The sequence below is a fragment of the Macrobrachium nipponense genome, chromosome 47 (assembly GCF_015104395.2).
Source record: "Macrobrachium nipponense isolate FS-2020 chromosome 47, ASM1510439v2, whole genome shotgun sequence".
NCBI lineage: Eukaryota > Metazoa > Arthropoda > Malacostraca > Decapoda > Palaemonidae > Macrobrachium > Macrobrachium nipponense.
Window position 1 is genome coordinate 10613212 of NC_087222.1, and position 16425 is coordinate 10629636.

Here is a 16425-nt window from a genome sequence, read left to right on the forward strand (position 1 = left end):
CATTAATGCCCACCTCATGCCACCCCTTAATCTGAAGCCTGGGCCAAAAGGCAAATTGGAGTGTTTACATCAGGGCAGGTGGTTCTTGTTCAAGAATTTAACAGCCGTATTCCAGCCAACCCTGAAAGTAATTCCTACTGTAAGGGACCTCAGGTTTGTAGAGTTAGGAAAAATACAATTTACTTCAAGAAATTGTGATATTGGGACACCTGTCTGTTCCTTGCAAAAATTATTTTACCAACCAGTGATAATAACAAAATAAAAGCTATTCTCCCTGCTGCTTAAGCAAGTTCCCCCTTTCTCATTCGTCTTATTTCGTTAACCCTTCTACATGGGAAAGAAACAATGCTCATATAAACAACCAAATGACTTCTTTAGGCCCGTGCTAAAGGAGATTCTGAGTGGTTGGCTCCAGTTCCTTTCTGGGCAAGAAAGCGCTATGCCATGAATGGCAGGCAGATGGTTAGGTCGCCCACAGGTTGTGGGTTGGGTGTGTGTCTGAGTGAATGACCACTGATCAAAACACAAGGTTGCTTGGATCTATTCTTTCTCTACCTCACTGTTGTAAAATGTTATTGTTTCATGTCTTGATTTACTACAGATTTATTTACTGTTATCTTATGGTAATAGAAAACTGAATATTTTTTCTTGGATGCTACTGAATTTTTTAATCAAAATTCTTCTGACTTGGGTAACAGGTTTCTGTCTCTGCCTCTTGGAGGCAATTTTCTTATAGGGGTACAGATTGCCTAATTCTTGCCTACTTTCCTATTATCCTTCCATGTGGTAACCACAAAAGAGAGAGAGAGAGAGAGAGAGGCTTGGGAAAAAAAACCTCTGCCCGCACCTAGCTAATTGCTACTTCCATCACTAATACCGAACTTTTTAACCCATGATAGACTATGCAAATGGAGCCTGGCACCTCTCTTGACAAATTACTCTTCCTATTTACCTGATGCTGTTATGTAGCAGTAATGAAAAAACAAGCTAAGTGTCAGTTTATTTGTCTCTCTTTCATAGGGTAAATGTTGGCATGCAGTTCCCTAAAGATTTTCCTACCTCTAATTAAAAGAAAGATGGCAGCCAGAATTTTGTTTTATCCCTACCAATAGATACAGTAGTACCTCAGACTTCAAACTTAATTCGTTCCAGAAGGCTGTTTGAAATACAATATGTTTGGAATATATGAAACAAATATCCCCATAAGAAATAAGATGAATCAGGATAATTCGTTCCAGTCAACCCAAAAAGTCCCCCTTTTCACATTTTTGTCCATTATTAATTTGTTCAAAAGTTAATTTAAGAGTGAAAAATAATAAAACAGTACATTATATGATTTCTGTACTAGACTTTCCCATATTGAATTATCCAGTACAGTGGTACCTCGAGATACGAAAGGCTCAACTTACGAAAAACTCGAGATATGAAAGCTAATACGAAAAATTTTACGGCTCTACATACGAAAATTGCTCAATGTACGAAAGGTTGTTGCTGTAAAGTCCGAGATGCACCCGGACCACCAATAACAATTCTGAAACTCGTGCTCCGCCAACTGAGTAGACTCGCCACCATCCTCCTGCTCTCCCATTGGTTCTTGATGCTAGTCACCGCCATGAGATCCTTCTCTCCTAGCAGCATGCCTCGGCCACTCGGTACTAGCATCGTCATCGTACGCACGCTATATTCGTTTGTTCTAACGATTTCGTTTATTAACGTAAATTCGTTAGTGATTTTGTTGCAGTATATATACTTTATCGTGTTGTGTGAGAACTTTACTCTACTTATATGTGAATTACATACAGTATATACGTAGTTATGGGTCCCAAGAAAGTTGAAATTCACGGAAAGAGGAGGATGCTCTCTTTGGAGATGAAGATGGAGATTATCAAGAAGTATGAAGCTGGTATGCAATTGAGTGTGATCACCAAGGAATACGGCCGAAATCCGTTGACAATAGGCCCCATCCTTAAGCAGAAGGATATCATCAAAGCAGCTACACCTTCCAAGGGCGTCACTATTTTGTCCAGCAAGAGGAGCCACGTGCACGATGAGATGGAAAGGCTTCTTCTTGTTTGGATAAAAGACAAAGAAATCGCTGGTGATATGATAATGGAGACGGCAATTGCCCACAAGGCCAGCGCTATTTTTGGTGATTTGATTGCCCAGGCCGAAGACGACAGAGGAGAAGGGACATCAACGCCAACCCCAGAGTTCAAGGCTTCGCATGGGTGGTTCGAGAAATTCCGTAAACGGACTGGCATCCATTCGGTGGTGAGGCATGGGGAGGTGGGCAGCTCGGACACGAAAGCAGCCGAAGCCTTTATTAAGACGTTGGACGAGATGACAATCAAGGAAGGCTACAGGTCTCAGCAAGTCTTCAACTGTGATGAGACTGGCCTTTTTTGGAAAAAAATGCCTCATCGGACGTACAACACGAAGGAAGAGAAGAAGCTACCCGGGCATAAGCCTATGAAAGACAGGCTTACGCTCGCATTTTGTTCAAACGCCAGTGGGGATTGCAAGGTGAAGTCCTTACTGGTCTATCATTCTGAGACTCCTCGACCCTTCAAGACCCACAAAGTGCTTAAGGAGAAGCTTCCAGTGATGTGGAGGGCTAATGCGAAAGCCTGGGTAACGAGACTTTTGTTCACCGAATGGGCAAATCTGTGTTTCAGCCCGACAGTGAAGAAATTCTTGGAAGAGAAGTGCCTCCCTCTGAAATGTCTGCTGGTGTTGGACAATGCCCCTGCTCACCCTCCTGGCCTCGAGGAAGATATCCTAGTGGAGTATTCGTTTATCAAGGTTCTTTATCTTCCGCCTAACACCACCCCTCTCCTCCAGCCCATGGACCAGCAAGTGATATCGAACTTTAAGAAGCTGTATACGAAACATCTTTTCAAGAGATGTTTCGACATCATCGATACCACAAACCTCACCTAGCGTGAATTTTGAAGGAGCATTTCGATGTTGTCATATGCATACGACTCATTGACCAAGCTTGGCAGGAGGTTTTGAGGCGAACCCTGAATTCCTCGTGGGGGAAACTCTGGCCTGATGCCGTATCCACCCGAGACTTCGAGGGATTCAACGTGGGCGAAGCTGGTGCTGCAGATTCAGAAACAGTTGACGATCCTGAAACTGTTTTGCAACCAGATCTTGAAGAGATCGTTGCACTCGGCAAGTCCATGGGGCTGGTCATCGACGAGGACAACATCAACGACCTTCTCGAGGAGCACCAAGAGGAGCTTATGACGGATGACCTGAAGGAATTGGAGGCCATGCAACATAATGTTGTTCAAGAGGAGTTCTCTAGCAGCGGCGAGGAGGAGGACGACAACCCTATGACAACGGCAGAAATTAAGGATGTTCTAGATGCTTTTCATAAAGTACAATAGTTTGTTGAAAAAAGACACCCCGAAAAGGCTTACACAGGTCGTATGCTTGTGCAGTTCGATGAGGCTTGCCTGAGTCGTTTCAGGAACATTGTGAAAAGTAGGCAGAAGCAATCTTCCTTGGATAGTTATTTTGTTTCGAAAAGTTTAGTTTATGTATGTTTTCCATACATTTTTTTATTTGTTTCGTAGTTAAGTGTATGTACGTACGTATCTGCCATTTGTCCTCCTCCTCTGTCGCCACTTTCGGAGATAGCCTCATTCGAAAGGTAAGCTTCCACATTTTACTACATACGTACAGTATTTCTTGTATACCATGTACACTAATATACTTTATTTACGGGTAATTAGCAGTACGTATTAAGTTAGGTATTGAATGGTCCAAATTGTTGTAGTATTTCAGTGTTTATAGGTCAATTTAGCTTTATTATGAAATTTACTGGGGTTTTTTTGAGGGCTTGGAATGGATTAGCCATTTTACATGTAAAATGCGGTCCATGATACGAAAATCTCATGATACGAAGGCCGCCTCAGAACGGATTAATTTCGTATCTCAAGGTACCACTGTACTAACAAATTAACCAGTTTTGATTTAACATCTTTATTTACTAAGTTCCAATTGACGACTTACCTCCTTTGCATAAAAAAAATTGTAAGTTCACTTTTACTGGTAATTTTTATGAACGAATATTTGGTAATCCAATCGGTAACCCTGTAACGCCCCTTTTGTCTAATATTCACATGGAGTTCTTTGAGTCTAGACTTATTCCAAGAAATTTATTCTCTTAAGGTGTTTTGTGTTAAATATGTAGATGACTTTTTGTATTGTAAAAGAAAATGTAAGTGTACCTGACTTCTTGCATACAATTAATAGTCTTGTACCATCTACCAAAGTCTTTATTGAATATATAGAATATAATTGTAAACCATTTTTGGATGTCTTAATTGTTAGAAATAACACCAGTTTTTGTTTTAAAGTATATAGGAAACCCACAAATAGTTTGTCATATATCCATTTTTACTCTAACCTTGCTAAAATAATTACAGTGTATATTAGAACTCACAGAATTTGTAGTCCTGGTTTTTTGGAAGATGAGTTTAAAATTATTGATAAAATAGGAAATTCATCATATTACCCCCATATTTTTTGGAACTTTGTAAAAATAAAAATAAAAATAAAAACATATTACAATCCAACTAGTGGTAACAAAGATCTTAGGAATATTCTCTATGTACCATTTCATCCTAAGTACTGTACTCATTTTGAAAACAATTGATATTAACTTAATATTTAAATATAATATTATTGTGTACAGTATTCCTTGTAAGGAATGTAATAAAATTTATATAGGGCAAACATTATAAGATCTAAAGGTAAGATGTTCTCAGCACATATATGCTGAGGCTTATTTTGTGGTAAGGAGCTTTTGGGGTTATGCCTCTGTTTACTATCCCACGTAGTGTGCAGCAATCCTCCTTGTATGCAGACCCATAATGTACATGATGGTAAATAATCAAGTTCTCCAAGTTTTTCGTCTTCATGTTGGATTGGTAAAATTCGTCCATTTTCTTTTTTATTGCTGTTTCGATCATTTGAGACATACATAACGAACTCGATCGAATTCGCCAACTGCTGACAATCAACGGCTATTCAGATCAAACGATCGTTACAGCAATAGAAATCAAGGGGCCATCCATCAACATTACATAGATGTTCACGACGGGAAGCCATTTCTACAAGAGCTTATAGAAGGCACCCAGGTCGTGCACAGAGAAGACAACTATGGTCGCCTCTTAATAACCGAAGTGGTAAGCATCGTTATTCAGAAGCCGACCTTGAATGTCCAACAAGAATCGGACCATATACTCCCCTCCAGCAGGAGAAGGAATACGCAAGCCAACAGGGACCAGACAGCACGCCCCAACCCACCGAGAGCATCGCGCCCATTAGAAGACATGAGAGGACCCAGCGACATGCAGCCGTTATACACATTTATGTATAAACAGAAATGATCTGATTTGTACCTTTATGCATGCTATAAAAAAAAATTTATTCCTGTATTTAGATTTCTATATTCGTTTTTATTCCTGTATGTAATTTTGTAATTTTGTATTTAAAACCAACATGTAACATATTAACTTTTAAACATACATTTAAGGAAACTCTAGCACATGGCATTATATTTTGAATATTTATTTAACCACTGTTTAAACTTTCACTTTTATTGTCACAGTACATATGTCCTCATGTTCTTTGTATCCAAAACAACACCCTTAACCAGTACCCATACCTCAAGGTCATACTTCCCACATGATGAAATAAATAGGCCGAAAGGCCAGATTGTAAGTCAGTAATCGTTTGATAATGCCATAAGGAGAAACAGCTGTCGCGACAAAATTCAATAAATGGAAGAAGGAAGTCTGCGTATCTTTCACCAGAAATTGACGAATGAGAATCGGAAGAAACTTATTGATGCCACTAAAGCAATTGCCTTGTGGAGATCTTGCTGTTGAGAAGCTTTAAACAGTTTTGCCCTCCCAGGGAATTCAGTCTCCCTGAGTGGGATGTGACTCTTGGCTTACAGAGCTTGACTTGTGCACCCTAGCCTTTACGAGAGTTGTCAGACAGGGATCTGACCTTCAAGATTGTGTTCTTGCTTACCCTGGCATTGGCAAAGAGAGTTGGTGAACATCATGGACTTTCCTTCGATGTTAAAAGCTTGAAGGGAGGAGAATCTGTCACGCTCTAGTTTGTCCCAGAATTTGTAGCAAAGACTCAGAATCCGTCAGTCCCTGACACCAGATTCAAGTTCTTTTTGAATCTCTTCTTAGAGGACTTTGCAGGTTGTGATCAAGACAATATGCTGCTGTGTCAAGTTCGCGTGTTGTGGTGCTATATAAAGAGGTTTTGACATCTCCGTCCTCAATGTCGATGACGCTTTGTTAGTACTGGCTCAACCAAGGAAGAGGTATCCAAGAAAATGGTTTCTTTCTGGAGTCGTGAGAAAATCTAGGGAGCATACTCTACTTCTGACGAGGTAGATAAGAGTACTTTCTGAGTAAGAGCTTAGAGGGTTGGGGGCATGGTCTGTCCCTCGCATTCTGGAAGAACCTGTCGGTTCTAATAGTACTAAGGGTGGGAGTGTGTTCATGAAAGACCACATTCACATCCTTCTACCTTCGGGACGTTGCCCATGGGTCCATGGACACCTTTTCCTTCTTGTGGTGTCTGCTTAACAAGTTGTGTAGCTCACCCAACTCCCCTAGAGGGACAGGTAGCATCTCGCCTCAGGTGTTCTGAGTTACAAAGAGAGAGTGTGAGTGAGTGACTGGCCTCCTCCTCCCTTTCTCTTTTTATACCCTTCCTCAACTGTAGGGCAGAGGGAATGTTGGCGAATCATCACATGCTGAATGGGCATGCGATGCAGGTGAGCTAAATAACTAAGTGCTGTACCTATCTATAATCTAGAAGTCTGTAGATTAATAGATGCATGCCCATCCCCTCTCTCTAGCAAAGGGAGAGAGGGGCTGACAATAAAACAAAACACTATAGGTTCATCCAAAACCTTTTTGAATCAATGAAGATATATGTTAAATGCCCATTTATTCGAAAGGCCCAGAAGTCTGATAGCTGAACATCACATAAGCCTAACATGTCAGACGCACAGGACTCCTTCCTGTGCTCTACATGACCAGGAAGGAGGCCCAGGTGAAATGAGGTACCAGTCAGTTTAGAGATTTACTGAGAATCCTTCCATCAAGAAGTAAGTTTCCAGACATAAAGACCAAAGGTTTGTATTTGTTTAGGAACAAACTACAAATATTTAAAGTAATTTGTATTTTTCTGAACATACAAACCTGAAGGTCTTTACATAAATGTCCCACCTCAAGCCACCCCTCATTCTGCTACCTGAGCCAAAAGGTTAAAATGAAGCATAAGGATGGGGTGGGCCGGACTCCCACCCTACCATTGATAGTTAATCACTTTATTTCAAGTTAAGCAGCTGTTTTCCCAACCTTTGTTGCAATTATATCCATATGTAAAGACCTTCAGGTTTGCATATTAGGAAAAATACAAATTACTTGAAAGATCTGTAGTCATTCCACCTTTGCAGCATTGAATACCAAAAGGGCTTTTTATTGTATTCATTTTTATTTATGTATTTACATTCATGTAGATTTTGATAGAGCTGGAGTTAAATGTGAATATATTGCCAAGTCGCAAGCCATGCATATGCAGATACACTAATCGAGGAAATGCTGTAATATGAAATTTTCATAAGTATACAAACATAAACCTTATATCATATCTCCCATCGCAGCCACCCCTCTTTGTTCATTGACTTTACTCACTCTTCTTAACCACCAGTCGGCTACTAATCTGGTGGTCCGAAGTTCGATTCTCGGCTCGGCCAACGCGGAACCAGAGGAATTTATTTCTGGTAATGGAAATTCATTTCTCGATTTAATGTGGTTCGGATCCCACAATAAGCTGTAGGTCCCAGCAGTAGTCTGGTAAAACTAAGATATACTTAACTTAACCACCAGTTAACCTATTTCCAACATTCACTGAAAGATACTCCTTCATAAAAAATCCGGTTCGTATAGCTCTGAAAAAAAATGTCATATTTGAAGAAACGTAGCAGCACATACCTTCCAAGACTGTCATCAGTGTTACTGGTCACAATAGCTACTCATGTATTGTATTCACAATAACAATCAGTGAAACTAATTTGAAAATTTTCATCTCTTCAAATTACTACTCAATTCACCCTTACTATTTTTTCTTCTTATTATCTACTGCATCTGTGGATAATATGGTGTTACGTATAGCTGGATCACATATAATTAAGCATTCCCTATATACTGTACCCTTCCTGCTGTTACCCCACAAAACTCTTATGCTGGTCTCTTGCATTTTCTGTTCTTGGCCTTTGATTTGTTAATAAGATATGTTCATAAGTAATTTGTATTGTAATGTCAAACTAAGAAGGTTTATAGATGTGAGGTGGTGGGCATCAATATTAACTGTTAATCTATTGTTGCATTGTTGCTTCAGGAATGTTTTGATGCTGTGTCTGGACAACGTTTGGTAGGATTGTATTCATGTTTGGATAGATTGTATTCATGCTTTGTTAATTGGTCTGAGACCTTTATGGGAACCTGAATTGAATTTGATTTATTATTTTGCTGCTTCAGTTCTGGCATTATTTTTCCTAACTGTGTTGCAATCTTTGATTTCAGATTCTCCCTCAGAAGAACCTCCCTTCCTTCATCAGTTTTGATTAGCATCAGGATTTTGCAAAATACATGTTGTTTAATGGTACTACATGGAACATTATCAATAGCAACTCTTAAAGTGTATGAGACAACAGTGAATTATTGTATGCATATTTAACAAATTTAAACAAGTAAAATTTGTTTTGAATATTAGATTCATACATTAGCAGTGACATCTGGTTGTAGTCCTTCAAGATATTGTACTTAATTTTTAACAGATTTATTCGGTAATTATTTGTAAACAATTTTATGTTAAGAGCTGTGAATTGAACACACTGTCATTACAGAACAGGACAGGACATAAGGCTAAAATGAATCCAGGACATTCTTTAGAATTTCCTTTGAAAAGTGAAACTGAAGGTGCATTATCACTACCTTCCATAAATCAAGAAAACCGCAACTTGGCTGCCTTTAGTGGAACCAGTGATGGAGACTTTTTGTCTCTGGATCCATTGATGGACATCAAAATAGAGCCAGAGGAATTCTGTGAGTCTAATGAAGATGATGAATATTCATATGAAATGAATTCAATAGTGAATGAAAAATATCCACAAACTTGCAAAAAGGAAGTAAAACAAGAAAGAAGGATCTGTGACAATGGAGAGAAGTCTTTCGTATCCACTGACTGTGAAAAAGCATTTTACAAGAAAATTAATCTTACAAATGATATCACAAATCCTACCAGAGAGAAATTCATATGCAATGACTGTGGGAAAGCATTTTCCTTGAAATGTAATCTTATAGCTCATATGAGAATCCATACAGGAGAGAAGCCATTCATGTGCAAGGAATGTGGGAAAGGTTTTGCCCACAAACATCATCTTACAGTTCATATGAAAATCCATACTGGAGAGAAGCCATTTATGTGCAAAGAATGTGGGAAATCATTTTCCCAGAAATCAAGTCTTACAAGTCATATGAAATTGCATACTGGAGAGAAGCCATTTATGTGCAAAGAATGTGGGAAATCATTTTCCCAGAAATCAAGTCTTACAAGTCATATGAGATTGCATACTGGAGAGAAGCCATATATGTGCAATGAATGTGGGAAAGCATTTTCCCAGAAACAAAGTCTTACAAGTCATATGAAATTGCATACTGGAGAGAAGCCATTTATGTGCAAAGAATGTGGGAAAGCATTTTCCCAGAAATCAAGTCTTACAAGTCATAAGAAATTGCATACTGGAGAGAAGCCATTTATGTGCAAAGAATGTGGGAAAGCATTTTCCCTGAAACCAGGTCTTACAAGTCATATGAAATTGCATACTGGAGAGAAGCCATATATGTGCAAGGAATGTGGGAAAGCATTTTCCCGGAAACCAAATCTTACAAGACATATGAGATTTCATACTGGAGAGAAGTCATATATGTGCAACGAAAAATCATATATGTGCAACGACTGTGGGAAAGCATTTTCCCTTAAATCATATCTTACAAGTCATATGAGAATCCATACTGGAGAGAAGCATTCTATATGCAAGAATGTGGGAAAGCATTTTCCCAGAAATCAAGTCTTACAAGACATATGAGATTGCATACTGGAGAGAAGCCATATATATGCAAGGAATGTGGGAAAGCATTTTCCCACAAACCAAGTCTTACACATCATATGAGGTTGCATACTGGAGAGGAAAAAGAAACAACATGATAAAATAAACCAGTTAAGGCAGAGATCTCTCAAATGACCAACTATATGAGAGATCAAAATCACTCATAAAATCTGCTGAAGAAAATAAGGAAAATAAAGAAAAAATACAGAATAGGGGTTGAACAAATGAATGGAAAACTGGCAGATCAACAAGCCAATATAAAGGCCCTAGCTTCACAAATAGGAAAAAAACAACAGAAGATAAATGTAAAACAGATAAATAGGCAGTTTGGTGAAAATCCAAAGGTTGTATAGGAAGATGACCAAAGAAACAGTGGAGTTATGAACACAACTGAGCAAGGAAGACCTAGAGAGATTTTGGAAGCCACTTGTTTGAAGACCCTAGACAAAACGAAGAGAATTTACGGATTGACACCATTAGGCAGAAGAACAGCTAGAAACAGCAAATGCCACCAATAAGGTTCACCATCGAAAAAGTAACAAAGAAAATAAAAGAATATAATAATTTCAAGATAACAGTAATAGACAAGATCCCAGACTGAGCTCCATAACAAACATAGGCCCATCTGCTGCCTTCCAACAACCTACAAATGGCTCACAGGAGTCATAGCAGACGAGATCTGTGAACATCTAGATCAAGGCAAATATATGGAAAAAGATCGAAAGAGATGCACAAGAAACAAACTATGCACTAAAGATCAACTGCTAATAAACAAAATAATATTAGAAGATTGTAAGAAAAGAAAGGAATCTTAATATGGCTTGGATAGATTACAAGAAGGCATTTGACACCGTGCCGTGTACCTGGATATTCAAATGTATGGAATTAGACAACATCAATGAGGAAATAAGATCTTTCCTGGCAGCTCAGATGAGTAAGTGGAAGACCACTCTCTGTCTAAAACACTCTGAGGGCCAGATAGTAATTCCAGACATAAAAATCCAAAGAGGAATATTCCAGGGTGACAGCCTTTCACGACTTCTATTCTGTTTGACCATAGATCCGCTAAGTAAAATCTTGAACAACATTAACTATGGCTATGACCTAAGCAAAAGCAGAAGCAGAGAAGAGAATAAAAGAGTGAATCACCCACCTGCTCTTCATGGATGACCTCAAGTTGTTTGCAGACTCAGAAGAAAAATTGGAAGAACAAGTTAGGACAGTCCACCAATTTTCAAATGACACCTGCATGGAATTTGGGTTGGACAAGAGTGCCACGAGTACAATAAAGAGAGGGAAGAGAGTAACATCAGAAGGTATAAAGGTAGAGGAAGGCATATCTGTTGAAGACCAGGCAGAGGAGTACTTGGGGATAGAAGAAAACACTGGTATAGAACACAAGAAAGTGAGAGAAAAGATAAAGAAAGAATACATCAGCCACTTAAAGAATTAACACCAAAGAACAAGATCACTGTCATAAACCAGCTGGCAATACCATTGGTGACATGTGGTTTTGGCATTGTAGACTGGCCACAAGGTGAGTTAGACAGGATGGATATTAAAAGATTTTCACCCTACATTAAGTCACATACAGACATCAGTGTATGGACATAATATACCTCCCTCACAGAGAAGGTGGATTAGGCCTGACTGAGATCAACCAGGCCTACAGAGCAGCAATAATAAGTCAAGGGTAGTACTTAAAAAGCTCTGAGGATGAAAACATCTAAAAGGTTGCCCAACACCATAATGGAGCCCTGAGCCAACTAACATCAATAACAAAACAGGCTAAAACTTTGCAGGAGATCTGATAGAAGACACAGAGGGTACTGAACAGACTCCAGCAAAAACGATAGCCAGGAAGACCAAGCAGAAATACAGTCACAGAGAGAAGAAACTTAGAATGGAAAGGTAGAAAGACCATGGAAGGGCAGGAAGATTTCAAGACGAACTGGAAAAAGTTACATAAACAAAGAAGAGTCACTCAGATGGATAAGAAATGGAGATCTAGGTTATGATGGAGAAAGACTGATAATAAGAGCACAATATCAAGGCCTCCTGACAAACAGCTTCAAGATAATGACGGGTATATCAGCAAATGACCAGTGTAGGTTTGTCATGCAGTGGGTGAGAGTGCGAATCTTCTGATATCAGCCTGTGAAACCCTGCTTGCAGATGGTCACTACACAGCCCGCCACAACAAGATCTGTAAATATATACATTGAAAAATATGTAAAGAATACAGAACTGAAGTGAAAGAAAAAGTGTGGGAGCATGAACCACATCCAATCACCTCCAACAGGAAGATATATAGAAGGAGGTGCTATAAGACCTGCTATTGTCAGCTGGAACAATGAGGAATAAACAACAAAGATTATAAATGTGACAGTACCCAGTGACTTTGGCCTCAATAGAGCTTAAAGGCATAAAATAGCAAAATGCCAAGACCTGAAGAATGAGCTGAAAAGCACGTGGCATATGAAGGTGCAATCATAGACCCCAGGCTGGAGCCCATTGCACCCCTGATATATTGAAAATTAAGAATAACATTGAAAATTAAGAATAACAGAAGCCAGAGAGAAACCACATTGTTGCTCTACATGTCAAAGAAGTTTTTCTCAACCAAGTCCTCTCAAAAGACAAGAGAATTCACACTAGACAGAAACTGTTTACTTGATCTCTGTCCAAGTAGTTTTTATTACATGATTTTATTTAACTTGACTCCTGCATCTGTTTTGAATGAAGGTGTCTCAAAAGGTATGTGAAAACTCATGCTAGAAAGAAGTCATATCCTGTATCTGGACTTGGTTTCCAAGAGTTCTTTTTCATTAGGTTTTTTCATTAGGTTCATCTTAGAATGACTGTGTTAACTCAGAAGAAAGACGATGTTGAAACAGTTTTTCTCTTGTAGATTCATAACATATGTGTGCACTCATGGAGGATAGATATTGTTCTTTTACACTGCATGTTGTACTTTTGTCTTGTGTTCTGCAAATCACAGTCATTGGCTCTGAATGCCAGACTGTTTTTCAGGTGTCAAAATGCACAAGCAAAGTCACTCATCAGAGAGGATGTTCAGTTGCACTGACAGATTTGTTAATGTTTTGCACCCCAAAGTAAGTTGCACTTGATGGGGAGATAATTATTGTGCACCTGTCTGCAAAATCTATAGACAAGAAAGGCAACAGCAAACTTAAGGAACGATAAAAAGAAAACCACATATTTTTTTTATCCATTTCATGACCATCATCATTGCTGTTACTCAAAGAAGAAAAGGAACATCTGGAGGAGGGTCTCACTGAAAATGCAGATGAAGGCTCTTCATTTGCAGTCTTTATTAGAAGTCAAGGCAGAGCCAAAGTGTTTTGGCCAGAGTGAATTTGATGCAAAATGGTTGTGTAACCTTTATGCAAAGGTAAAATAAATGACTTTTTTTTTCTTACAATTGTTTTCAATGAACACTGTACAGTGCTAGGTTAAGAAACTTTCATTTGCCTTCTCCACTCTTCTTGTTCCTGTGTATTTTTTGTATGATTTCCAAATAAAGAATTAGTATTGTCTTTGGCTGTCACGAAGTTTTCTTCCTTTTGTTATTCAGCATTGTGCATATATGCACTTGTATATGTAGTTGTAAGCTTCAATATTACCATGAAATGTTATTCTTTGTGGAAATAGAAAGGATTGATATCTTCATTAAACTTCAATGAAATTTTGGTGCATTTTTTATATGATTATTTTTTTATATGTTCTTGGTTTTAATCTTCTACAAAGAATGTGCTACAGCATTTGTAAGTAAATCATAATTCCTTGTATCAGCTCACTAAATACTACAGTGGACTGTGTAGTATTTTGTTTTAGGTTAACCAGTCTGAAGTGTTGAGACTAGACTAGTTATACAAATTTAAAGTACTGCGTTATTCTAATTAGATTACTCCTCTTTTTTTCATTTTATTTCATTGTATAAACTTTGAAAATATTGATAAATAATAAGAATTTTTATACATAAAATTTTTCATTTGACCCCATTACAACTTGAATTATATCAGAATAATATTGTACACTGCCAAAAGTGAATGAATGCACCATGATGTGGTCTGAATGCACCGAGTATCTGGTCCCAGTGCACCTCTTCCCAACTGAAGTGCATCTTTCCTTGTGGTCCCAATGCACCAACTTCATTCACATAAAAGCTGCCCTTTGGCGAACTGTATAGGTGACTATACTATTCACTTGGCAGGATTATTTTTTTTTTATAAAGTGAATCAGTTTAAAGTCTGAATAAAAACAGAATATTACAAAACCAACAAACACATCCTGCTATGAGGGAGAAGTTTAAAATGTGATAACCAGCTACTGTTTCTGTAGCTGGTGGTTAACCTCCAAAAGAAATGACTGTGCTAACTTCTCCTTTGGATTTGTGGTGGCTGCTCATCAAACTGTGTAGCTAACCCAGCTCTTTTATTGGGACAATGTTGCATCTCGCCTTAAATGTGCAGTTGTGGAGACGGGGGAATGAATGATGGAGTGACTGGGATTTCTTCTCTGCCCCTTCGTCCTTCTCCTCCTTCGGGCGAGAGTGGATCCGGCCATCATGTGTTGGAACTGTCGACCCATGCAAGGAAATTTTGCAATGGAGCAACCATTCTATTTATCTTTATAGAGTATAGAAGCAACTGCCCCTTTCTCTAGCAAGGGGATGTCCCTGACAATAAGACAAACCCACTACTTATATTTGCCTTACTGTCTCTTAACTTTCAGATTCATCCCAACTTGATTTTGTGTGGGGTTACATTTCTTTTTTCATTCGGAAAAGCCGAGAAGTCTGGCGGCTGATCGCACAGTGTCTGTATTACTCCAATCAATTCATCAGAGGAAGACTTGTTCTTTTACCTGAAGATCTCTCGAAGACTGAGTTTATCTTGATGCATGGTTTCTGCATAATGAAGTGTGGGGAAAATATCTAAACTATTATCTTGACACTTGAGTTGAGGGGGAAGTTATCAATGGCTAGTTCAAGTACCTACTATTATCCCAAGTAACTGAAGGTATGGTTGAAGGCATATTGACAGCAGACTCAATATGCAGTAATAAGCCACAAATAATTCTAGACCTCTGGAGATCTGATCTGAATGTCTAGATGAAACCAAGTTGTATCCTGTCAGAGATTTTAAGTTCTTGGGGTTATTACACTTATAACATTTAAAGCTACTTATTATCTCTTGCCATACAGGTGACAAAGGCAACCCTTGTCACTTTGTTTCAGAACTTCAGTAATGAATGAACATTGTAGGTGGTATATATAATCACTAGTGGGTATTGACATGCTAATTTACAGAATAACTAAATGTTGAGACTTTACTTTCACTGTCCTAACCTTCATTTAACCACTAGTGTCACCGGTCTACTTGGTCTTCGTGAACAAAGATGTGTGGAAGGTCAAGCGTTGGAATAAGGTACCTATTACAAAGCCACATTACGGCCCTCTTGTTAAGTTGGATGGAACGGAGGGCCTAACCAAAGTAGGCAATTATTGTAGAGAAGTTTTTTCTGTTGAGTTTCAACATAGTTGCACAATTCAAGAGTAAAGCCCTTTTAAGATGACTACATAATAACTAACGTATGCATGGAGGTTCTGCGGCAACAAAATCGTTACTTACTACCTGTCATTAAACTTGCATGATGGACAAAATCATACTGTTTCTCCCATTGCCTGTTGGTTCCTGGACTTCCCTGTAGTTTTCCCTCTTGCTCTGGCATACTTGACCTTCAACTAGTATCGTTGATATTAACAGGAACATTAGAATTAAGACGTTTGGCCTGTGTCAGGACAGTTTAATGTGTCTAAATTTATGTATAAAGCTAAAATTGTCATAGCACCTGAAACTCATTTGTGTACTGGGTCAGAAATATCTCCTCTCTCTCTCTCTCTCTCTCTCTCTCTCTCTCTCTCTCTCTCTCTCTCTCTCTCTCTCTCTCTCTCTCTCTCATTTTGATGATAGTTTCGATATTTCAAAGTTAAAAAGTGTTACTACATGAAAGAACGAATGCTTCTTGAATCTTCATAAATTACTAAGGAACACTTCTACAGTAATTAAAAGCTGAAAATGGCCCATTTTAAGGTTAACCGAAATGAGCGTAGACCTGCAATTTCAATTGACATATTATTTGAAGGCAGATTTTCTTCTTATTTCGAGCTGAAAATA

General features: G+C 38.6%; 1 pseudogene; it reads left to right on the forward strand.

The window, feature by feature from the left end:
• Positions 1-4739: 4739 nt before the first annotated feature.
• Positions 4740-14196, forward strand: LOC135204703 (zinc finger protein OZF-like; annotated as a pseudogene).
• The last annotated feature ends 2229 nt before the right edge of the window (positions 14197-16425 follow it).